The sequence below is a fragment of the Kogia breviceps genome, chromosome 6, assembly GCF_026419965.1.
Source record: "Kogia breviceps isolate mKogBre1 chromosome 6, mKogBre1 haplotype 1, whole genome shotgun sequence".
Lineage (NCBI taxonomy): Eukaryota > Metazoa > Chordata > Mammalia > Artiodactyla > Physeteridae > Kogia > Kogia breviceps.
This window is the reverse complement of record NC_081315.1, coordinates 22,590,305-22,617,158: the sequence shown is the minus strand read 5'-3', so window position 1 is coordinate 22,617,158 and position 26,854 is coordinate 22,590,305.

Sequence of the window (26,854 nt, the reverse complement as noted above, 5' to 3'; positions counted from 1 at the left end):
GATCCGTCTTGTGAACAGGGAAGAGCAATTTTGTTCTTTTTGCCTCCAAATGGGGACTGGGTGTACTTCTGATGTCAAGCAGTGCTAAGCCAGGGTTAAAACAAGAGCAGTGCACTTGTGTTATATAAGATTAGGGCCTTGAAAATGCTAATATTTTATCTATTTTTACTTAAGGCCAGGGACATTCTGCAATAAGTCTTATTCAGGAAGGAAACACATGTAATAAATTTGCTCTGCAGTCCTCTTATCTGTATGCCTCAGGCATTTTCATTAAGTCATCCAACACCAACAGCATTAACTGGACAAAGAAGATGGCACCTATAAACTAAAGTATCAGTTCTATAAAAGACTTATCCTGACTGCACTTGTTAAGTCTTCATTCAAGATCTGGGTTACAGAAAAGAAAAGGAAAGAAGAGGAGAGAAGAGAAAAAGAAGAGAAAAGAAAAGGAGAAAAGAAAAAGCAAACATTATTATCTTAAAAAACAAAACTGATATTTTAGAAGTTGGTAGTAGAGAGGGGAATCCAAAAGGTCATTTGTTTGGGATTTCAACTACAGATTTGAGTCCCGCAAAAATGAGGACAAGAGTTGGCATAATGAAAGCATGAGACACAGACTACAGAGGGTGCTTATTCTTGCACATCTCATAAATTAATGCATGCATTTATTCATGTCACAAACATTAACTGAGCAACTACTACATTTTAGGCACCAGCTACAATGTTAAATGCTGAAGCTAGTGAAATAAGCAAGAAAAGATTCATACCCTCTAGGACTCACAGTCAAGAGGAGGAGACAGACACACAAAAAAATTATAGTAAGATTAAAAATGTTAACAAAAGGAAATCATATTTGATTTTGCCCTAGTTTTCCTTCATTTTTTCATTCAATTACTTATTCATTCATTTAGCAGTTATTGAGTCCTTTGTTCTAGGCATGGTTCTTACACATGTGGACACAAAAGTGAATAAGATCCTTAACCTCAAGGCATTCTCGCTTACAGTATGCAAATGTCATTTAACACACCAACAAAGCATAGGATGTGCTAGTAACAGTAGCATAATCACAGAAAATGGGGCAAATAACTCTGCGTATGTGAACTGAGAAAAGCAGTAACAACCATCCTTTATTCTGACCGATAGAAAGTCCTAACCTGCAAAATAAGTATTTTCTGCAGATGAAAAAGATGGGGAACCTTTATAGACATAGCCTTTTTTTTTTAATTGGAGTATAGTTGACTTACAATGTTGTGTTAGTTTCTGGTGTACAGCAAAGAGACTCAGTTATATATTTATATATATATATATATATATATATATATATATATATATATATATATATATATACATTCTTTTTCGTATTCTTTTCCATTATAGGTTATTACAAGATATTGACTATAGTTCCCTATGCTCTACAGTAGGACCTTGTTGTTTATCTATTTTATATGTAGTTGTTTGAATCTGCTAATCACAAATTCCTAATTTATCCCTCCTCCATTTTCCCCTTTGGTAACCATAAGTTTGTTTTCTATGTCTGTGAGTCTGTTTGTTTTTCATAAATAAGTTCATTTGTATCATACTTTAGATTCCACACATAACTGATATCATATGATATTTGTCTTTCTCTTTCTGACTTACTTCACTTAGTATGATCATCTCTAGGTCCATCCCTGTTACAGCAAATGGCATTATTTCATTCTTTTTTAAGGCTGAGTAATATTCCATTGTATATATACCACATCTTCTTTATCCAGGTGTCTGTCAGTGGACATTTAGGTTGCTTTCATGTCTTGCCTATTGTAAATAGTACTGCTATGAACATAGGGGTGCATGTATCTTTTCAAATTAGAATTTTCTCCAGAGATATGCCTAGTGGGATGCTGAATCATATGGTAACTCTATTTTCAGTTTTTTAAGAAAACTCCATATTGTTTTCCATAGTGGCTGCACCAATTTACCTTCCCACAGAGAGTAGGAGGGTTCCCTTTTCTCCACACCCTCTCCAGCATTTATTGTTTGTAGATTTTTTGATGATGACCATTCTGACTGGTGTGAGGCGATACCTCATGGTAGTTTTCATTTGCATTTCTCTAATAATTAGCGATGTTGAGCCTTTTTTCATGTGCCTATTTGCCATTTGTATGCCTTCTTTGGAGAAATGTCTATTTAGGTCTTCTGCCTTTTTTTTTTTTTTTTTTGCGGTACACGGACCTCTCACTGTTGTGGCCTCTCCCGTTGCGGAGCACAGGCTCCGGACGCGCAGGCTCAGAGGCCATGGCTCACGGGCCCAGCCGCTCCGCGGCATGTGGGATCTTCCCGGACCGGGGCACAAACCCGCGTCCCCCGCCTCGGCAGGCGGACTCTCAACCACTGCGCCACCAGGGAAGCCCTGTTCTGCCTATTTTTCAATTGAGTTGTTCATTTTTTTGGTTATCGAGTTGTCTGTACTGTTCGTATATTTTGGAAATTAAGCCCTCGTCAGTCACATCACTTGCAAATATTTTCTCCCAGTCACACGTAGCCTTTCTTACTTGTGAATGTGCTTATTTTTTTCTTCACATTTTCTTTATGAGATATTTCAGAATGAAGGTGACAATCTGGCCACAGCACTCTTAATTTCAGTGTTCTAGGATGTCAGCCACTGAACCAGCATAGAATTGACTGTACTTGGGGAATGATTAGATGTCAGGAAGAATGACCCAGAGAGAAGGACTGAAGTGGAGAGTTCTAATTTTAGAAATGGGATGGACAAAGAGACCATTAACCATGCCTAAACTTTTCTTTTAAGGAAAAGATACCAGTTACACAAAGGAATGCATTTTGTTTAGCTGTTTTTCCTATTTGGGAACGGGCAAAATCTGACATGGAAAAAGCCATCTTTTGCAACCATCACCTTCATGCTTCTATAGAGAGGAAGCTGATTTGCTAAAAAGACTTAGAACTAAGATAGCCCATTCTGGCTGCTTGCATTCCGCGAATGCTGAGGACTACCTTGCCGTAGTGCAGATGGGAGATGGGGTGGAGAGATAGCAGGTAGTTTCTTATACAACTTTCTGTTTTGTGTGTAATTTAAAACTGCTTAATTTTCAACACCCCTGTTATGTAATTGTTTTTGTGTGTGTGCCTGTAATTCTCTTCCTCAATCTTCCAAGAGAAGTGTAAAACTTTTTCTGATAATCTAACAGTATAAACTGGAAATTCCAGCTAAGTCACAGCAAAATACTATATATGAAATGCCAAAGGGAAGTGTCAAACCAAAATGCAGATTTTTAAAAGAAACCAGAGAAAAATTCAGGCTGTTCGAAAACCACAGGAGAATATAAAAAGGGTCAAGAGATTGGAGATGATGATATGATTTACGAAGAGATATGCATGTGTGTGTCTGTGCATGCTTCGGATGCTAGGCTGTGAATTTCACCTTCTCCAAGGGGACAGGGTGGGATGCTACCCTTTGGCCAAAGGGGTTCACTGGGATAACTTAGGGAGATCAAGCTTTGTTCCCTAGAATCTGACAGCTTTAATGTAAGGCAAGAGGGGTAGTTGGTGAGCTGTCTGGGCAACGAAGTAAATTTTTGGTGGAGGAGATGCAGACCTCAGGGAGGGAGATAGTCTAGAGCCATTTTTAGCCCTGACCAAGAGGACTTTCGGTAAGGGGCAATGAACTTCTAACAGGAAGAGACAGTAGAAAGTGTTTCCCTAAACTCAGGGCTGAGTAGACAGACAAGCTCAAGAGGCATGCCAGCACTGTAGGTGTTGTGCCAGATGAGCCCAGCAGGTGGCACCCCTGCGGAACCACCAAAGCAGCCTAGAGAGAAAAATCGGCTCCAGACATCTGCCCATTTTACACGGAATCAGGGCCAGTATGAAATTCTCTGCCCCCTTTCCCCTTCCTCACACTGAACTCCATTCGCACAACCCACAGTATCAGTAATAACAGCTTGAAAATGGCAGGTAAGTGGGCAGAAAGTGTAGCAAAAACACTGGCCCCTCTCTGACCTCTGAAAGCAGCTGGTCTGCCCCAGGTACGGGATAGAGATTGGATCTTAAACCAAATGCAGAGTCTTAGTTATAGTCTGGGAACAAATACTCCAGTTTACATACCGAGAGTATATTTGAAATTGAAAGTCCCAAATTCAAGGGCTCAAATTTTTAGTCGTTCTCTAATCCCTTTCATTTCTGCCTTCAAATCCCCCATTCTTTCCTGAGTTCATCTCTTTCTAGTAAGACTTTGCTGAGAGCACATGGTGATGCCCATCATTCTGACGTTTTCCAAACCCTTCCCCAAAGGCATAAGCTACTAGAAACATGGTCTACCTTGCAAGTCTCCAGAGGACAGTTCTGCTAAATGTTTGGCTATAGCATGACAATGGAAGTTTATTTTTTGATCACTTGAGACTGGCAGGTGGCTCTGCTCCAAGTACCAAACAAAGAGATCCAGTCTCTTTCCGCTTTCTGGCTCCACCATCACCAACATGTGGCCTCCTGAGCCACCAAGTTCATTTCTGCATGAGTCTGCTAGAAGGGGAAAGAACACAACGCTTCTTACATTGGGAATTTTTATGAGCCAGTCCCTAAAGTGTCATAAATCCCTTCCTCTTACATTCCTTTGGCCAGAACCCATTCGTCTGACCTCTCTGCAAGAGAGGCTGGGACATGAGATCTATCTTCGCGCAAAAAGAAAAGTGGTTCACAGGCTGGGTGAACAACGAACTTGTTACTGCCTCCAGAGCTTTTCCTTTTCTTTTTTGAATTTTTGAATTTTATTTTATTTATTTTTTTATACAGCAGGTTCTTATTAGTTATCCATTTTATACATATTAGTGTATATACATCAATCCCAAGCTCCCAATTCATCACACCACCAACCCCCCACCGAGCATTTTCTTTTCTAAGAGTGAGCCAATTAGCAATGTGGACTTCTGAGAATTTATCCAGAAGAAAGGAGGGAAAACCAACCACAGAAAAAAATTGTTAAGGGACAACGGAAGACAAAAATATTATTTTGATTACATCCCTGACTGGCGCTTGTTGGAAGCATAATTTTCAGCTGTCAAAGGCACAGCTGGTAACATATCAGTGCTGTTTTTACTTTGGAAGCCTACCTCTTGAAGGCCTCTGGGCTAATTTGTTTTCTGGACTTACCTGTTCTCATGCTGGGACTTCCTTTCACCATCACCTAGCTGGGCCCTTCATCTCACTTCTATTTTGTAGCCCTTTTACTCAGATCCATGGGCTTCCTCCTTTTCTGTTTGACCCCTCTTTTTATTTCTTTCTAATTTATTGAGATATAATTGACACACAGCACTGTACAAGTTTAAGATGTACAGCATAATGCTTTGACTTCCATACATCAAGAAACGATGACCAGAATAGGTTTAGTGAACATTCATCATCTCATATAGATAGAAAGTAAAAGAAATAGAAAATTTTTTTTTCCTTGTGATGAGAACACTTAGGATTAACAACTTTCATATATAACATACTGCTGATTCCTCTTTCTAGGGGAGCACGCTCTCTGAGTAGTGTCCTGAGAGACAGTACACATTTTTTGCGATGCCACACACCTAAAAATATTATTCTACATTCACAGCTGATGGATAATTTGGCAGAGTATGGAATTCTAGGTTGGTTGCAATTCATTTCTCCTGAGGATTTTGAAGGGCCTGCCCCATTGTCTGATGACTGTCTTTCAAGTATGACCTGTAAATTCTCTCTGGCTGCTTTTAGGTTCCTCTTTGGATGCTTAAGGTTCTGAAATGTCATCATGTCATGTGTTGATGTTCATTTTTTTACCATTCATTTCTGAAGACTCATAGGATTCTTTTGACCTAGAAATTCATAGCTTTAAATACTTAGAAATCTTCTCATATTTTTTCTTTAAGGTTTTTCCTCCCTTTCTTTGCTATTTTTGTTCTTTCTCAAAGGCCTCATAGTTGAATGTTTTGTCTTTGATTATTTCACTAATTACAAAATTTTTTTCCTAGTTGCTTTATCTTTCACTTGTTGTTCTAATTTTTTGGAAGAGTCCTCACTTTATCTTTTATACTTCTATTAAACTTTTTACTTCTTCTAAAACTATTTTTACTTCTTATGACTTTCTTATTCTCCGAAATTTTTATAACTTCCTGTTATTGCTTCAAAGATAAAATACATTCCTTGAGTCCCTAAGAACATTGATTCTTTATCTTATTTTTTCCATCTGCTTCTACGTTGACTTTATTTCTTCTGAGTTCCTTTCATCTTGTTCTCATCTCTAACTTTCATATGAGATACTTTCTTCATCTATCTAGTGGTCCTTGGTTATCTAGTCACATTGATAACTCTGTCTGAGTGGCAGACCATCCCAACTGGTAGGCTTCATTGCTTTCCTGAACCAGAAATGTCCAAAAATGCAGATTTTTTTTCTCTTCAGCCAATCAAGTTCTTCAGAAAGAAATCTGCCAATATATTACCTATTGGATCTAAACCACCACTGCCCACGTTCTGCATGTTGAGGTGGGGAGAAGGCCAAAGGGTTTATCATTACATAATATTTAGATGTTCACTTAAGTCCTCTTTTATTGATGTACCATCACATCTTTTATTCCACTGTTTCTGATGTCCCCAAATCCAAACTTTCTAGGTTCAGTTTTTCCAGGAAGCAAACCTCTTCTCTTTTACAGGGGCTGAGGAAAGGAGTAGTTGATAGGCTCACTTGCATTGTGGGCAGCGTTGCAAGGAATGAAATGCTGTTTATACAAAACTTTCATCAAGCCTTTTAGCTTTATCTCCACTCCTACTTTTCCTTCAGTGGTCCTTGGTGCCTTCTGGAGCTCTGTGACCTGCTTCTTGTTGCCCCCTATCTGTAGGCAGTTACCTTTTAGGCCCTTCCACTCTGCTCTTCCATCTACCAATATTTTGGTGACTTTTTAAAAATCTCGTGTTCTTCTTGTCTTTTGGATCAAGCACCTTTTTACTGTTTTAATATTGTTTTCATTGGGATTTGGTAGAAAGGGAAGGTAAAGTGTGTGTGTTTAATCCATAACATTTAACTGCAAGTCTAATAACATTTTCAGATACCTTTTTCCCTTCCCAAACACATCACTGTATCCCAGCATGTTTAAATTTCTAAGAGATGTGTGTACACATGTATAATAAAGCAGAGTCATTTCTATATTTTATATCCTTTAAAAAGACGAGTCATAGAATAAAGAAATCCGTAGATCTTTTTGTTGTTGTTATTTTAGCTTCAATGGCTATCTTCTAATAAAAACATAGGTTGTACTACAAAACCAAAGATTATTAAAATTGTATTATGCAACAGAATTGCCTGCAAGCTAAGTAGGAAAGGCCATGTCCCCAGTGTAGATAATTTTTCTTGGCTTATAAGTATTATGAAGCAGTAATGATGTATCTGCATGCCATCACCTGTATTTTTCTTTCATTAACTTTGTTAAATTCTGTTTTCAAAGAGCCATGTTTGTCCTTAAACTTTAAGGGCAAATTCACTTCCTTAAGAAGCCAACTTCAGGCGATGTCTTTCCCAGTGGCCTGCTGTATTGATTCTGATGAGACATGAAACAGAGACATCTAAAGGAATTTTTAGGAACTGAAACATGGATATATACCATCCTTTCTGATTGAGTCCCTTGGAAATACAGTGTTTAGTTTATTATGAAGCTAGGAAACATCACTTTGTAAAATTAAATCCAAAGTCAAGATAACACGCCTTTTGAGCAAGTCAAGAGATGGTTAAATTCATCAACAGTTTGGAATGAAGAGTTACTGTTACAAAAAATATCAAAATTCACTTATTTGTCCTAAAATTATTGGAAGGAAATTGACTTAAATTAAGCTAATTTCTAGTCACATTACATTTTGCTTTTATTGTATTTGTCTATAGTGCTACGTACGATATAGATGCCTAAGAAATAAAAGTCGATAAGTAAATTACTGAGTCAGCGTTAATTTATTGAATTATATTCTGAAGAAATATAAATTCGTTTATTTTTCAGATTGATTCTTCTTTGACGAATAATTCCCAGTTCTCAACCTTTGTCTTAATTGGGGGGTGGGGAGCTTACAGAAGGTATGACAGAATTGTTTGTTCAAACTTAAAATAAGACACAATAATGGCATTTCTCCCATGAACTTTATTTTCCCAAATGGATGAGGAATAATAATAAAATTAATATCTTATTTTTAAAGCCATTTAGATAATGTCTTCTTGTTTGACAGGCTCTGAATTGATAAAAAGCCTTTCTCTAAGCCATTTAATTGCCATAAAATAGCCCTATCTGAGTTACTTTTTTCCTGGAAAGCCAGCGCCTAGTTCCAAGGCCACAGGAATATCAGCTTCTTTAATGTGAAGTTTAAAAATGAATATAAGCAACAATTACAATCCATATAACAGATTTTTTAAAGCATATGTGCTTCATCTATTTCTGTGAATATGTTTTTTCCTTATTCCCTTTAAGTCAATAAGTAGATTCTCTCTTAAGAGAATCTTAAGATTCTCTGGAGCTGGTGACTTCTCCTTGGTTGGGTGTCAGTCTAAGCCCTAAGAATAGTGCCTGAGTCCATTGTCTATTATGTTCCATGGCTCTTGTCTTTACTCTGGGTTGTCCTTCCTTTTCTATTATCTTCTTGATCACATCTGAAGAGGCCATTGGGAAAATGTCCTCCTTAGGGTAAGAGCAGATTTCTCAGTGTGCTTCCACCTTGTAAAAGATTAGGGACCCAACAATCATTTCACATCTTGACCAGTTAGAGTTTTGTTTATTGGTCTGCTTGTTTTGCTGTTGTTTGTTTTTTAACATCTTTATTGGGGTATAATTGCTTTACAATGGTGTGTTAGTTTCTGCTGTATAACGAAGTGAATCAGCTATACATAAACGTATATCCCCATATCTCCTCCCTCTTGCATCTCCCTCCCACCTTCCCTATCCCACCCCTCTAGGTGGTCACAGAGCACCGAGCTGCTCTCCCTGTGCTATGCGGCTGCTTCCCACTAGCTATCTATTTTACATTCGGTAGTATATATAAGTCCATGCCACTCTCTCACTTCGCCCCAGCTTACCCTGCCCCCTCCCTGTGTCCTCAAGTCCATTCTCTACATCTGCGGCTTTATTCCTATCCTGCCCCTAAGTTCTTCAGAACCATTTCTTTTCTTTTATTTTTTTAGATTCCATATGTATGTGTTAGCATACGGTATTTGTTTTTCTCTTTCCGACTTACTTCACTCTGTATGACAGACTCTAGGTCCATCCACCTCACTACAAATAACTCAATTTCATTTCTATTTATGGCTGAGTATTTTTTGTTTTTTAGTCCAGATTTCCAACTCTTTGGAGCCAGATAGTTGTCTTATCTATTTGTGATCTTGGAAAGTGCAGGGAGAAGGGCAGAATAATCCAACTTCCTACTAATTATCTTGTCAATTTACCTCAAACATCAAAAGATAATGTATTCTTTGGATACACACACACACACACACACACACACACACACACACACAATATTATGAGAAGGAAATGTTAACAGTTGTTACCATTAGATGGTATCATTCATCTTTACTTCTTTTATTGTCCTATATTTTTAAATTTTCTACAATGAACATGTATTACTACTCAGAAAAATGCTATTTTATTAGACAAAAATGAATCCTTTAAGTAGCTACCCCACATAGAGGATTAAATCATTCAAGAACAGTTTTCACCCAAGAAGAGCAAAGTTTCTGGATCTGAAAGACAGTAGGTTATGATTGTTTTATATGAACACATTCAGAGCCAATTCAAGACTCATTTATTTTTTCAGGTTTTTTTCCCCTGCTCAGGTCATAATTATAAAAGAATTGGTGTGATTATATACAGTATGGTGTGATTATATACAGTATGGTGTGATTATATACAGTATGGAAGTATGTGATTATATACAGTATGGAACACTTCCTGAAAATCAGGAAGTGTTGACACTTTGATAAGTAAAATAATTGCCATCAAATGTGCAAACTCCGAAGTTGGCTACATGGTTAGGGAGCCTCTTCTGCCCATGCAGAAGGACATTTTTCCTCCTTTCAAGATGTCCTTACCCTTTTCAAGGTAAGTACCCCACACCACTTTTCTACAAATATAAAGTACCTAATATGATTCACAAACAACTTGTTGAGAGTTTACTGTTACCATCCTATACCTAATCCTACTAGCCTTGGAAAATAAGAAATTTAAAGAAATTGCCTCTCATTTTGGAATGGCAAATAGCAACACTTTTGAGTAGGAAAGAACTTGTAGAAAGCGTTCTTCCCATTATCCTTAAAAATATACCATATAGAGGATTGCCACATCTGCCCTTCTTTAAGAGAGACCTCAAATATCTGATTCAACTTTCAGATTCAATGACCTGCTTTATCATAGCCCCCATAAAGCAGTTTACACCACTATATAGGAGCCAAGGGCTCAAGCTTATAATATTTTGCTTCTCATACTATGGAAATAACTCCTTGTATTTCTCCTCCTCCAGAACCTCTGCCCAGATGGTTTGGTAGACAATTAAAGTGTTGATATCTTATTGCCACATTCTATATTATTTTCTGTATTTCTAAGTTACCTTACACTTCCATAAAATATAATTACATATTTCTTAAGGCCCTCTTTAATTCAGATCAAGTTTATCCAAAATTGTCTTTAATGGATTGGACAAATTTAGTGTTTACAAAATTATGATTTAAAAATATTACTTAGAAACACATTACATATGAAGATTAATATTCATTATAAAAAATTTAGCTGTTAATTAAAACAAAACCTCTTCTGTGTAACATTTACCTAGGGAACCTAGTTCTATATAAACTTGGAAGGCCATAAAACTTCATTTCTTTTAAAATGTTTTGTAACTCAGAATGTCTACTATTTTAATCTGACTCTTTTCCCAATAATTACTTTTTTAATCAATGAGATTTTACAGCCTTTGTTCAGTGCATATTTATATATGATTTCCTATTTACATTAAGAACTCTTGAAGGATGTGTTTAGGTCTATTTAACTTACTCTTTATATTGACTAATTGAATTGTAGCTTAATATATGTTCTGGATGACAATTAGAGTGAGTATAAGAGATGAAAATGACTAAGTTACCCACATAGAAATGTAATAAATCCTCAATCTTATGAATATTTGCTTTCTTTTTTTATAGAAATGTAATAAATCCTCAATCTTATGAATATTTGCTTTCTTTTTTTTTTTTTTTTTTTGTGGTACGCGGGCCTCTCACCGTTGTGGCCTCTCCCGTTGCGGAGCACAGGCTCCGGACGCGCAGGCTCTGCGGCCATGGCTCACGGGCCCAGCCGCTCCGCGGCACGTGGGATCTTCCCGGACCGGGGCACGAACCCGTATCCCCTGCATCGGCAGGCGGATTCTCAACCACTGCGCCACCAGGGAAGCCCTGCTTTCTTTTTAAAATAAATTTATTTATTTATTTTTGGCTGTGTTGGGTCTTTTTGCTGTGTGCTGGCTTTCTGTAGTTGCGGGGAGCGGGGGCTACTCTTTGTTGTGGTGCGCAGGCTTTTCATTGCGATGGCTTCTCTTGTTGCCTAGGCACACGGGCGTCAGTAGCTGTGGCACGTGGGCTCAGTAGCTGTGGCTCACAGGCTCTAGAGCACAGGCTCAGTAGTTGTGGTGCACGGGCTTAGCTGCTCCGCGGCATGTGGGATCTTCCCGGACCAGGGCTTGAACCCGAGTCCCCTGCGTTGGCAGGCGGTTTCTTAACCACTGCGCCACCAGCGAAGTCCAATATTTGTTTTCTTAATGTCTCTCACATCCATTCCTTAGCATTTCCTCTTTCATGCCCCTGATTGAGGCTCCCATCAGTTCTGCAGACTTCGTACTAGATCCCCTTGTATAAACCTTGCTGCACACCACTCTAGGTTCAACCTAAATCTATACTGTATAATTGTCCTTCCACTAATTATTCCACTTTGTCATAATCTTCGGTGGTCCCTCTAACCTACAGGATAAACTCAGGCTCCTGAGCCTGGCAACTGTGGTCTTCAACTATTGATGCCCCAATCTACCTATGTAACTTTATCCTCATACTCACAGCTAAGACGTCCCTAACTACTTTTTTTCTGGCTGAGTCTGTATATTCCACTATCCCCCATACAAATCACCAATGTGACTCAGCTGGTTCCTGGGTTACAATACTTTACGGATCAAATTGATCAAGAGCACTGCCTACAAAATGACTGGACATCGGCTCTTCTTCCTGCTTGGGTCTTTATGAATGTCTCCGATTTTTTTTTTGGTTCAAAGAGGAGGAAGAAATGTAGAATTGCCTCACCTGTAACTTCACTGCTATCTGCATCTCTGTCATCCCCGTATGCTTAGATGTTGCATTCATTATCTTTCTAGATTGTACTCCACAATCACTCACCTCTTCCATGGTGAAACTTTCCAAACCACAACACCATGTTGCTGGTCAAGCCCATGGCCAACTTTCTGGGCCGGCTCCCCACACCTGCGACTGAGCTGCTCTTGACCACCAATAATGCTGTGGTATCAGGTCTCCCCTACAGCTCCCTGGAGCTTAATATCCCCTGCATTTGCGTCTCTGATAAGGAGAAAACCCCCTAACTTTCCATGTGCTCCACCCTTTTTTTGGCAAGCAAAGAGGAAGGAACTCCCAGCAGAATTATTTGATGATACATTTTGCTTAGTTTTACATTACTATCCAGAGAACATAGATGCTTCAGGGGTGAGTGTCAGGATAGGATCAAGTACAAACTCATGTTACACCCTGAATAACTGTGCCAGGCTCCTTTCTTACGATGAACATTTTTTTCTCTCATAAACCATATATAGTTCCTCCCTGCTGTCCAGCTGGCTTCCTCTTGGGTTCACCAGTCCATACAACACTTCCATCATTAATTCAATAAATAGTTAAATCATGCATTTCTAATCTAAAATGGTATGACAATATGCAAAAAGAAAAAAATCAAACACATTCCTCAATCTCATTATATAATAAATTAGAACACCCAACACAGTTCTGTAGATGTTTTCTTTGTTTGCTTTCTTTGAATATTCTTCAGTGTTATAGATGCAAGGAACAGAAATTCACCCAAACATCAATAAACCAGAACCCAAGAAAAAATAGGATAAGATGGTTTAGGACTCAAGGTGGCCCTAAGGGCTTCAGCAACGGCTACTCACATGAATCTTCATTAATACTCAGCCCCATGAATATGACTCTGTGCTTCTGCAAGTGGTTACTTTTTCCTGTACCACGACCCACTGCTTCTAACCCAGTGCTTGTCAAACTCTCTGTGGTTAGGAAACGCCTCCCACCCATGACTCCCCAATCCATCATGGACCAATATTTTGATAAAACACAAAATTGTACATTTGGATGTAGCAGTAATGTTAAGTTGCTTTACATTCTAAAACGTACCTCTCTTTCTCTTTGCTTATCCCAGAGTGGGAAATAACAGCACACAGACTAGTATCGATGCTCATACCACACTTTCAAGAGCATGCATCTGCTTTCTCTTAGTTCCTGATCCACTCATATCATTGGGTTGCAAGAGACCCATCACAATCTCTCCACCTTTTCTTACATTCCAACCTTCAAATTCTGCTCCACCCCTACCTGTAAACTGCCCTCCCCCAACCCTTAGGTGATGTTCTAGAGAAAGGAAATTATATCGGCTTGTGTCACCTTTCCTGCTGTGTCTATGGCTACTCTGGGTTCCCTTGCCAACCCTCATCCTATAACCTCTGAGTGGTTAAGTGGTATCACATGGTATGACACATAGACGATTAAGGAGCACCCCTTCCCAGACCACAGATGTGGTGTGGATAACTGATTGCCACATCATTTTCCGAGTTTTCAAAATTAGTTCAGTTTTTTTTTTATAAGAAGACAATAAACAGTGATATAAAAGATCTGCATTACCAGATTGACTCCCAGTTAAGTAATAAATTCGATTTTCTCTCATTCGAAAGAGCCAACAGGTGCCTTCCCTGGGCAAACTGGAGGTGCTGGGATGCTGTGGCTAGTGACTGACTGAGCAATTTCACATGCAATCCCTAGCGCTCACCTTAATTGGATGTGCCATTAATCTCTGTTCACTAATACGACCTGAATTCAGGAATGAGTAAACACACTCTTCCCGGTGGGCACAGTCATTTTTAATCTACTTTCTCTGTGGTAGGTCATGGTTCCAGAGAGACTGCTTGAGAATTAAGTTTCTCTTAAAAGAAAAATAAACAAAACTGGCCTCAAGACTTTTCCTTCTGATCTGTAGAGTCACAGGAAAGAAAGAGAAAGGGTAGCAAGAGAACTCAGAAGAAGCAATGGATAATGACAATTGTGGGCAAAACACAGACACCCAGAATTTGGATACTCACTCACAGTCAACTGCTGGTTTCAGAATTTAAAAGACATGAGGCCCCATTGGACACAGTGCAGAAGACTTCAAGGAGATGCTAGTCAGTGGTTCATAAGCTAGTGCTCATGGGAATCACCTGGTGAGCTTCTGAGGGTCCCCCCCACCCCCACCCCAGACCAATCAAGTTAGAATTTCTAGGAATGTGTAGGGAGAAAGTACATGCCAGTTTCCCTGGAGAAAGTCTCATTTGATACCTTTTATAGAACAATTGATGCCTGTTAATTATTTTTAGCTTCCCCTTTTATGCTTGAAGTAACCTACTTTGGATGGATGACAAAAGGTACAATGTATTAGAATTCAGCAGAACAGTCCATGCTGACCTTAGTAACTTAGATGAAGATGGTGCTTGACCTATTCTTCATGATGAATGTTGAGTGGCAAAAAAACATCTAACATCACAGAAAGAACTATTGTGAAGAAAATGCAAACCTTAAATTGAGACAGATTGACAGGAGAAAATCAAACAAAAGTTTAGTGACATGCATACATGGGAGAAACCCAAGAAAACTGAGTAACTTACCAAAATGGCCAAAATCCTCACCTTAAATACCATCTCCAGCTAAAGACCAAAGAGGATATTGGGGATAGTGGTTTGGGACTTCAAAGGGGAGGAAGGCAAATGTTTGGTAAGTAAACATTTGCTGGATCCTGTAGAGACAATCGGAGGCAGAGGGACTCTGATTGCTAGGCCCTGCTGAGTTTTCCACACCACACCTAGCACACATTTTTTGCAGATGTGACAGTTCTATTTCAGAACAGGCCCTCTATGTCAATTATTTTAGGCAGTCAAGAAGAAGGTCAAAGTTTCTTCCTAAGTCTTTTAGTCCTTGATTGTTTTCAGCTCAAAATAATCGTCATGCCAAAGAGACATTTTGGGGTGATGAATTTTGTTCCCCTACAAAGATCTCAGTCAGGACCTAGTCCATTATTCAGGCTTCAATTAGGCAAACACTTCCAATAACAGGCATTGGAGAATCTTAATTTTTTCCTCTCAGGAGACTCCTAGGTCAATGCCAACATGCCTGCTTCTTACCCTGTTACCTTGTCTGCATACCAAGGAGGTCTTGAGAAGTGTGAGTGGCCTTTGACAAGTCACCAAAAATATTCCTGCGAAACTCTGTGCCCAGGATGCTGGGTGTAGCCTCCCTTTTCTTTACATTTGATTATCCAAAGGGGGCCAATCAAACATCACTGTGCAAATATTTAGAGAGAAACTCTGGCAACCTTTCAATGGTAGCTTCCTCCACTAAAGTTTGGACTGAAAAAGGGCTGCCAGATAAATACAATTAAACTTGAAAAGCAGATAAACAACTTTTTTTTTTTTTTTTTTTTAGTATATGTATGTCCCATGCAATATTGGGGACACACTCATACTAAAGACAGGATTCATTGTTTCTCTGAAATTCACATTGAATCAGATATCCTGTATTTTTGCTTGCTAAATCTGGCAATTATAAACTAGCTGATATCTCTAGCACCACATACATTTCTCGGCCCCATCTATTCATTCTAGTTCAAGTCACACCCCAAAGGAGGAATAGAACTGGAATCTGAACACACTCAAGGTCAGAAAACAAAGATGTTTTACTCTGACTTCTGGATTAGTGGATGAAAACTTTTGTTATGAATAATATGATGCTGGGCTGTAGCCTGCAGGCCTACAAGGCTTGTCTGTACTTGCCCGGCTTCCGGACCAAAGAAAGAACATGGAGTTAGCGACAGAGACATCACCGGTTTAATGGATGGGGGAGCTTACTCATCTGAAGCAAGGTCCTGGAGCGACATCTCACTGTGTGCGGCGGACATGGCAGCAAATTCCCTCCCAGAGGGAGGGGAAGGTTACCAGTTACAGGGGGAATTGACATCAGTTACCCAGGGAAACCAGCAGAGGACCATGCCCCTCACCACCCCTCTGATAAGCTCTCATGGTGGAGATGTTTGATCTCAAGTTAGAACGGTCACTAGCTGGGGCCGGGGAAAGTATTTAGGGAGATCAGTCCTGTGAATAGGGTGTAGGTAAAGCAGGCACTTGTCGAGCAGGGGATGTACAGAGAGCAAGAGAACAGCCATCTTGGGTGGCCTGACCATACATATGAAGAGTACGATGTAGGGGTAAGAAGTGGGTATCACTTAAGAGAGTTTTGCCTGGGCAAGTCAGCACTCCCCAAATTCATGCTATTTCCAACTCCTACCCTTGGCTTCCCCACATCAAGTTCCCATTGAAATCTACCCCTCTGTGGGATATCCTCCACTAAAGAATTGCTTTATACAGCAGCCTACTACCAACCTCTATATAGGCAACAGCAACAGCAAAAAAAAAATCAGGCTCAATGAACTTGGCCTTATACTTCATAAACCTCAATTACAAATTTTTTAAGAATGCCTCTTTTAAGAGATGTAAAACCTTCTGAAGGAACATCTGAGATAAATCATGAACAGTTATGATATTTGACAATTTAAGTTAAACAGTGCAGCTTTATGTTATTCTCTGTTCTTGTATGACGGCACACGTGTGCACACCCACATAAACACATAATTGCTGTTATGTGTTTCAGGGCTTTGTAGCCCTGAAACCAGATCTTCAGGTGTCACTTTAATGGAGAATCTCACCAAGCCTTGCTCAGTGAGTATCTTTAGAAAGTGGCAAAATCAGGACTTAAGTTCATTTAGAGCATGTGCACCGATAGCATATGAAGAGCATAGACTTACTGCCTGCTGTTACTCAGGACTATCCTGGATCACATCCCAGACCCCAGCCTTCTCCTTGATGGATGCTCTGGTTCTCACAGCACAACATCTCCAATCTCTGATCCATTTCACAAACTCACCACATTCAGGTGTTCTTAGGTACCTGTTGAATATCAGGTAACATATTCAGGCTTGTATTCCTAGAATTTGTTATAACCCAAATCTTTCTAACTAGAGATACAGGACTTGTTAATAAGCACTTCTATATTACATTTATCATTATTTTAAAAGTAATAAACTATTTTATAATCTTAGTGGAGAGGAGCTCATACACTGAGCAGAAAATTGCTCACCTTTATGAATGTACCAATTCTTCTATGGCATGAGAAGTCTCTCTCTCCCTCTCCCTATATACATATATGTATATATACACATATATGTATATATATATATTTCTATTACATATGTATAATATAACATTCTATTCTATAATAGAATAATATTCTATTATGAATATGTATATTATACATATTGTATATGTATATATATATATTTCTATTATTAAATAACATGGAAGTAGCACTTACCACCTGTGCTAAGCCTTTCAGTTCACCACAGAATTTCTGTTGAAAATCTGGGCAAAAATAGATGGGCAGAATCTCCTAGGATTAGAGGGGCTGAGGACAGAGAACCAATGGCTGGTGATCCATACCTAAAGCTACTGTCTTCTCCTCGTTGCACAGGTTTGCTGTGCTGCAAGTGCCTCCCTTCCTACAGCACATATTCCTTCTATAACCTTGACATTCTCATTTCCAGGCGGAAGGAGCTGGGCGTGTAAACATCATGATTTTCATCAGCTGAGCATCGACTGCACGTTCCCAAAGCATCCAAACAATTTCCGGTAATTTCCTGTTCCTGTAAATGTTTCTTAACTGTGACCCGAATGACAACTATCCTCCTTTCATCCTCTTTAAGCTCTTTCTGATCAAAGAACCTACTCAATTTCCATGAAATCAATATCCCAGGCAGAGACTCTAGAGTACTAGAGTCTGAGTGCTAGATAAGGGCAAGAACGTGTCTGTTCTGCTGCCACTGTTTCATTAGCATCTAGAATATGTGCTCCAGGCATACTCCAGAGAAAAAGAAGAAATATACGTTTGGGCCCTATGCACATACATTCAAGTAAAACCAATGACCTCATTTGTTCAAACAACTGTTACTATACTCTTCATAATCTTCAGTAATTCAGCTGTCTAGGAAGGCATTCTGATATCAATAATTCTGCAAAGTTTATGGTAAGAGTTTGCTTTTTTCTTCAATCTCTCATTCTCCCTCCTTTACTTTTTATATTCTGTTATATACTTAATATTTATTGGGCTCTTACTATGTGTAAGAAAATCTGTACTAGGTGCTGTAGATGCCTAAAGTTATTAAATTTCCTGAATAATCCACTAAACGTTCTTTGTTGTTTTTGAGCAAACATATTTAACTACCCCTAAGAAGTAAGTCAATAATATTTACACAGTTTTAAACTTTTCAGCTGCCAAGTGAAAAAATATTTCTAAGCTATGAAATTCTTTTTCTACATTAGAGGATAATTTTTCCCAATTATAAGAAATTTAAGATATTTTAGGGCAGACACTGTAAAGATATACTTTATATCAAGGAAAGCTATGTTTTCCATTTTGGTTGATGTTCTATCTTTTGGTCATATTCTTAGGCAGAATAAAGAAGTGATATGATAATAAGGTTCTAGGACATATTCCCCCAAAGAGTCTTACATAGAAGTTCATCTGGTCCTAACTACAACCGTATCAAGTAGATAGGTGGTATTAATAGATCATTGGGGGTATAGAAACCATGATACAGACATTTTAAATAGTTTCCTCACCATCAACAAACAAGTAATGACACAGCTTCTTTGGAAGGCAGCCCAGTACAATGGAATAAGAGTGGATTTGAGGGGACTTCCCTTGTGGCGCAGTGGTTAAGAGTCCACCTGCCAATGCAGGGGACACAGGTTCTAGCCCTAGTCCAGGAAGATTCCACATGCTGCAGAGCAACTAAGGCCGTGTGTCACAACTACTGAGCCTGCGCTGTAGAGCCTGCAAGCCACAATTACTGAGCCCACATGCTGCAACTACTGAAGCCCGTGAGCCTAAAGCCTGTGTTCTGCAACAAAGAGAAGCCACCACAGTAAGAAGCCCGTGCACAGCAATGAAGAGTAGGCCCCGCTCGCTGCATCTAGAGAAAGCCTGCACATAGCAACGAAGACCCAACACAGCCAAAAAGTAATTAATTAATTAATTTTAAAAAGAATGGATTTGAGAGTGATAACACCTGGGTCTAAAACTGTATGATTTGGGAAACTTACTTAATGTCTCTGCACATAAGCTGTTTTCCTCCATCAAAAGAAAACGTTAGGTTGAAACACTTGAAATTACCAATATGAAATCATTTTTTACCTACAAAAGTGGCGATTTCATTTGGTTAAACCATATAATAATGTTAACTTGAAACTTAAAAGAGTTGTTCTAAGTATTAAATGCTCTATTCTGTTTAAAGTACCAGCATAGAGCCAGGAATAGAGAAATGTTAGACAAGTGTTGGTTCTATTTGCCTTTCTAGTGTCAGGCCATCAGAAAAATTTTTCACTCACATAACAGCCATTCACTTAATCATATGAATGGCTATGATTTTTTTTAACATCTTTATTGGAGTATAATTGCTTTACAATGGTGTGTTAGTTTCTGCTTTATAACAAAGTGAATCAGTTATACATATACATATATCCCCATATCTCTTCCCTCTTGCATCTCCCTCCCTCCCACCCTCCCTATCCCACCCCTCTAGGTGGTCACAGAGCACCGAGCTGATCTCCCTTTGCTATGAGGCTGCCTCCCACGAGGTACCTATTTTATGTTTGGTAGTGTATATATGACCATGCCACTCTCTACCTTTGTCCCACCTTACCCTTCCCCCTCCCCGTATCCTCAAGTCATTCTCTAGTAGGTCTGCATCTTTATTCCCGTCTTGCCCCTAGGTTCTTAATGACCTTTTTTTTTTTTTTTTTAGATTCCATATATATGTGTTAGCATACAGTATTTGTTTTTCTCTTTCTGACTGACTTCACTCTGTATGAAAGACTCTAGGTCCATCCACCTCACTACAAATAACTCAATTTCATTTCTTTTTAGGGCTGAGGAATATTCCATTGTATATGTGTGTCACATCTACTTTATCCATTCATCTGTTGATGGACACTTAGGATGCTTCCATGTCCTGGCTATTGTAAATAGAGCTGCAATGAACATTTTGGTACACGACTCTTTTTGAATTATGGTTTTCTCAGGGTATATGTCCAGTAGTGGGATTATTGGGTCTTATGGTAGCTCTATTTGTAGTTTTTTAAGGAACCTCCATAATGTTCTCCATAGTGGCTGTATCAATTTACAGTCCCACCAACAGTGCAAGAGGGTTCCCTTTTCTCCACACCCTCTCAGCATTTACTGTTTGTAGATTTTTTGATTATGGCCATTCTGACCGGTGTGAGATGATACCTCATTGTAGTTCTGATTTGCATTTCTCTAATGATTAATGATGTTGAGCATTCTTTCATGTGTTTGTTGGCAAGCTGTATATCTTCTTTGGAGAAATGTCTATTTAGGTCTTCTGCCCATTTTTGGATTGGGTTTTTTTTTTTGTTTTTTTTTTTTTAATTGAGCTGCATGAGCTGCTTGTAAATTTTGGAGATTAATCCTTTGTCAGTGGCTTCATTTGCAAATATTTTCTCCCATTCTGAGGGTTGTTTTTTCGTCTTGTTTATGGTTTCCTTTGCTGTGCAAAAGGCTTTAAGTTTAATTAGGTCCCATTTGTTTATTTTTGTTTTTATTTCCATTTCTCTCGGAGGTGGGTCAAAAAGGATCTTGCTGTGATTTATGTCATAGCGTGTTCTGCCTATGTTTTCCTCTAAGAGCTTGATAGTGTCCGGCCTTACATTTAGGTCTTTAATCCATTTTGAGTTTATTTTTCTGGATGGTATTAGGAAGTGTTCTAATTTCATTCTTTTACATGTAGCTGTCCAGTTTTCCCAGCACCACTTATTGAAGAGGTTGTCTTCTCCACTGTATATTCTTGCCTCTTTTATCAAAAATAAGGTGACCATATGGGTGTGGGTTTATCTCTGGGCTTTCTATCCTGTTCCATTGATCTATATTTCTGTTTTTGTGCCAGTACCATACTGTCTTGATTACTGTAAATTTGTAGTATACTCTGAAGTCAGGGAGCTTGATTCCTCCAGCTCAGTTTTTCTTTTTCAAGATTGCTTTGGCTCTTCGGGATCTTTTGTGTATCTATACAAATTGTGAAATGTTTTGTTCTAGTTCTGTGAAAAATGCCAGTGGTAGTTTGATAGGGATTGCATTGAATCTGTAGACTGCTTTGGATAGTAGAGTCATTTTCACAATGTTGATTCTTCCAATCCAAAAACATGGTATATATCTCCATTTGTTTCATCTTTAATTTCTTTCATCAGTGTCATAATTTTCTGCATACAGGTCTTTTGTCTCCTTAGGTAGGTTTGTTCCTGGATAGTTTATTCCTTTTGTTGCAGTGGTAAATGGGAGTGTTTTCTTAATTTCCCTTTCAGATTTTTCATCATTAGTGTATATGAATGCAAGAGATTTCAGTGCATTAATTTTGTGTCCTGCTAATGTACCAAATTCACTGATTAGCTCTAGTAGTTTTCGGGTAGCAACTTTAGGATTCTCTATGTATAGTATCACGTCATCTGCAAACACCAACATCTTTACTTCTTCTTTTGCAATCTGGATTCCTCTGATTTCTTTTGCTTCTTTGATTGCTCTGGCTAAAACTTCCAAAACTATGTGGAATAATAGTGGTGAGAGTGGGCAACCTTGTCTGTTTCCTGATCTTAGTGGAAAAGTTTTCAGTTTTTCGCCATTGAGGACAACGTTGGCTGGGGGGTTGTCATATATGGCCTTTATTATGTTGAGGAAAGTTCCTTCTATGCCTACTTTCTGGAGGGTATTTATCATAAATGGGTGTTGAATTTTGTGGAAAGCCTTCTCTGCATCTATTATGATGATCATATGGTTTTTTTCTTCAATTTGTTAATATGGTGTATCACAGTGATTGATTTGCGTATATTGAAGAATCCTTGCATCCCTGGGATAAACCCCACTTGATCATGGTGCATGATCCTTTTAACGTGCTGTTGGATTCTGTTTGCCAGTATTTTTTTGACAATTTTTGCATCTATGTTCATCAGTGATATTGACCTGTAGTTTTCGTTCCTTGTGACATCTTTATCTGGTTTGGGTATCAGGGTGATGGTTGCCTCGTAGAACGAGTTTGGGAGTGTTCCTCCCTCTGCTATATTTTGGAAGAGTTTGAGAAGGATAAGTGTTAGCTCTTCTCTAAATGTTTGACAGAATTCGCCTGTGAAGCCATCTGGTCCTGGGCTTCTGTTTGTTGGAAGATTTTTAATCACAGTTTCAATTTCAGTGCTTGTGATTGGTCTGTTTATATTTTCTATTTCTTCCTGGATCAGTCTTGGAAGGTTGTGCTTTTCTAAGAATTTTTCCATTTCTTCCAGGTTGTCCATTTTATTGGCATAGAGTTGCTTGTAGTAATCTCTCATGATCCTTCGTATTTCTGCAGTGTCAGAAATATGTTACTTCTCCTTTTTCACTTCTAATTCTATTGATTTGAGTCTTCTCCCTTTTTTTCTTGATGAGTCTGGCTAATAGTTTATCAATTTGTTTATCTTATCAAAGAACCAGCTTTTAGTTTTATTGATCTTTGCTTTCATTTCCATCATTTATTTTTCATTTATTTCTGATCTTATCTTTATGATTTCTTTCCTTCTGCTAACTTTGGGGTTTCTTTGTTCTTCTATCTCTAATTTCTTTAGGTGTAAGGTTAGGTTGTTTATTTGAGATGTTTCTTGTTCCTTAAGGTAGGATTGTATTGCTATAAACTTCCCTCTTAGAAATGCTTTTGTTGCATCCCATAGGTTTTGGACCGTCGTGTTTTCATTGTCATTTATTTCTAGGTATTTTTTGATTTCTTCAGTCATCTCTTGGTTACTAAGTAGTGTATTGTTTAGCCTCCATGTGTTTGTATTTTTTACAGATATTTTTCCTGTAATTGATATCTAGTCTCATAGCGTTGTGGTCAGAAAAGATACTTGATACGATTTCCATTTTCTTAAATTTACCAAGGCTTGATTTGTGACCCAAGATATGATCTATCCTGGAGAATGTCCCATGAGCACTTGAGAAGAATGTGTATTCTGTTGTTTTTGGATGGAATGTCCTATAAATAGCAATTAGGTCCATCTTACTTAACGTATCATCATTTAAAGCTTGTGTTTCCTTATTTATTTTCATTTTGGGTTATCTGTCCATTGGTGAAAGTGGGGTGTTAAAGTTCCCTATTATGATTGTGTTATTGTCGATTTCCCCTTTTATGGCTGTTAGTATTTGCCTTATGTATTGAGGTGCTCCTACGGTGGGTGCATAAATACTTACAATTGTTGTATCTTCTTCCTGGATTGATCCCTTGATCATTATATAATGTCCTTCTTTGTCTCTTGTCATAGTCTTTGTTTTAAAGTCTATTTTGTCTGATATGAGAATTGCTACTCCAGCTTTCTTTTGATTTCCATTTGCATGGAATATCTTTCTCCATGCAAATATCTTTTTCTATCCCCTCACCCCTAGGTCTGAAGTGGGTCTCTTGTAGACAGCATATATACGGGTCTTGTTTTTGTATCCATTCAGCCAGTCTATGTCTTTTGGTTGGAGCATTTAATCCATTTACATTTAAGGTAATTATCAATATATATGTTCCTATTACTATTTTCTTAATTGTTTTGGGTTTGTTATTGTAGGTCTTTTCCTTCTCTTGTGTTTCTTTCCTAGAGAAGTTCCTTTAGCATGTTGTAAAGCTGGTTTGGTGGTGCTGAATTCTCTTAGCTTTTGCTTGTCTGTAAAGGTTTTAATTTCTCCCTCAAATCTGAATGAGATCCTTGCTGGGTAGAGTAATCTTGGTTGTACGTTTTTCTCCTTCATCACTTTAAGTATGTCCCGCCACTCCCTTCTGGCTTGGAGAGTTTCTGCTGAAAGATCAGCTGTTAACCTTATGGGATTCCCTTGTGTGTTATTTGTTGTTTTCCCCATGCTGCTTTTAATATCTTTTCTTTGTATTTAATTTTTGATAGTTTGATTAATATGTGTCTTGGTGTGTTTCTCCTTGGATTTATCCTGTATGGGACTCTCTGTGCTTCCTGGACTTGATTAACTATTTCCTTTCCCATATTAGGGAAGTTTCAACTATAATCTCTTCAAATATTTTCTCAGTCCTTTTATTTTTCTCTTCTTCTTCTGGTACCCCTATTATTCGAATGTTGGTGCATTTAATGTTGTCCCAGAGGTCTCTCTGACTGTCCTCAAGTCTTTTCATTCTTTTTTCTTTATTCTTCTTGGCAGTAGTTATTTCCACTAGTTTATCTTCCAGGTCACTTATCCATTCTTCTGCCTCAGTTATTCTGCTATTGATCCCATCTAGAGTATTTTTAATTTCATTTATTGTGTTGTTCATCTCTGTTTGTTTGCTCTTTAATTCTACTAGGTCTTTGTTAAACTTTTTTTGTATTTTCTCCACTCTATTTCCAAGATTTTGGATCATCTTTACTATCATTATTCTGAATTCTTTTTCAGGTAGACTGCCTATTTCCTCTTCATTTGTTAGGTCTGGTGGGTGTTTGCCTTGCTCCTTCATCTGCTGTGTGTTTCTCTGTCTTTTCATTTTGCTTAACTTACTGTATTTGGGGTCTCCTTTTCGCAGGCTGCAGGTTCGTAGTTCCCGTTGTCTTTGGTGTCTGTCCCTAGTGGCTATGGTTGGTTCAGTGGGTTGTGTAGGCTTCCTGGTGGAGGGGACTAGTGCCTGTGTTCTGGTGGATGAAGCTGGATCTTGTCTTTCTGGTGGGCAGGTCCACGTCTGGTGGTGTCTTTTGGGGTGTCTGTGGCCTTATTATGATTTTAGGCAGCCACTTTGCTTTTGGATGGGGTTGTATTCCTGTCTTGCTAGTTGTTTGGCATAGGGTGTCCTGCACTGTAGCTTGCTGGTCGTTGAGTGGAGCTGGGCCTTGGCATTGAGATGGAGATCACTGGGAGATTTTTGCCATTTGATATTAGGTGGAGTTGGGAGGTCTCTTGAGGACCAGTGTCCTGAACTTGGCTCTCCCACCTCAGAGGCACAGCCCTGACACCTGGCTGCAGCACCAAGAGCCTGTCATCCACACGGCTCAGAATAAAACGGAGAAACAAAAGAAAGAAAGAAAGAAAGAAGATAAAATAAAATAAAATAAAGTTATTAAAATAAAAAATAATTATTAAGAAACAAAATTTTTTTCTATAGAAAAAAAATTTTGTAAGTAATAAAAAAACGGACAGACAGAACCCGAGGACAAATGGGAAAAGCAAAGCTATACAGACAAAATCACACACATAAGCATACACATACACATTCACAAAAAGAGAAAAAGGGAAAAAAAAAAAAAAATATATATATATATATATATATATAGTTGCTCCCAAAGTCCACCTCCTCAATTTGGGATGATTCGTTGTCTATTCAGGTATTCCACAGACGCAGGGTACATCAGGTTGATTGTGGAGCTTTAATCCACTGCTTCCGAGGCTGCTGGGAGAGATTTCCCTTTCTCTTCTTTGTTCACACAGTTCCTGGGCTTCGGCTTTGGATTTGGCCCCGCCAAAGGTGTAGGTCGCCTGAGGGCGTCTGTTCTTCGCTCAGACAGGACGGGGTTAAAGGAGCAGCTGCTTCCGGGGCTCTGGCTCACTCAGGCCTGCGGGGAGGGAGGGGTACGGCTGCGGGGCGAGCCTGCAGCGTCAGAGGCCGGCGTGAGGTTGCAGCAGCCTGAGGCGCACCGTGCGTTCTCCTGGGAAGTTGTCCCTGAATCACGGGACCCTGGCAGTGGCGGGTTACACAGGCTGCCGGGAGGGGAGGTGGGGATAGTGACCTGTGCTCGCACACAGGCTTCTTGGTGGCGGCAACAGCAGCCTTAGCGTCTCATGCCCGTCTCTGGGGTCCGCGCTGCTCGCCGCGGCTCGTGCCCGTCTCTGGAGCTCCTTTAAGCGGTGCTCTTAATCCTCTCTCCTCGCGCACCAGTTAACAAAGAGATAAGAAAAAGTCTCTTGCCTCTTCGGCAGCTCCAGACCTTTTCCCAGACTCCCTCCCGGCTAGCTGTGGCGCACTCGCCCCTTTCAGGCTGTGTTTATGCCGCCAACCCCAGTCCTCTCCAGCCCGAGCCTCAGCTCCCAGCCCCCGCCCGCCCCGGCGGGTGAGCAGACAAGCCTCTCGGGCTGGTGAGTGCTGGTCGGCACCGGTCCTCTGTGTGGGAATTTCTCCGCTTTGCCCTCCGCACCCCTGTGGCTGCGCTCTCCTCCACGGCCCTGAAGCGTCCCCCCTCCGCCCCCCTCAGTCTCCGCCCGCGAAGGGCCTTCCTAGTGTGTGGAAACTTTTCCTCCTTCACGGCTCCCTCCCACTGGCGCAGGGCCCGTCCCTATTCTTTGTCTCTGTTTTTTCTTTTTTCTTTTGCCCTACCCAGGTATGTGGGGGAGTTTCTTACCTTTGGGGAGGTCTGAGGTCTTCTGTCAGCGTTCAGTAGGTGTTCTGTAGGAGTTTTTCCACATGTA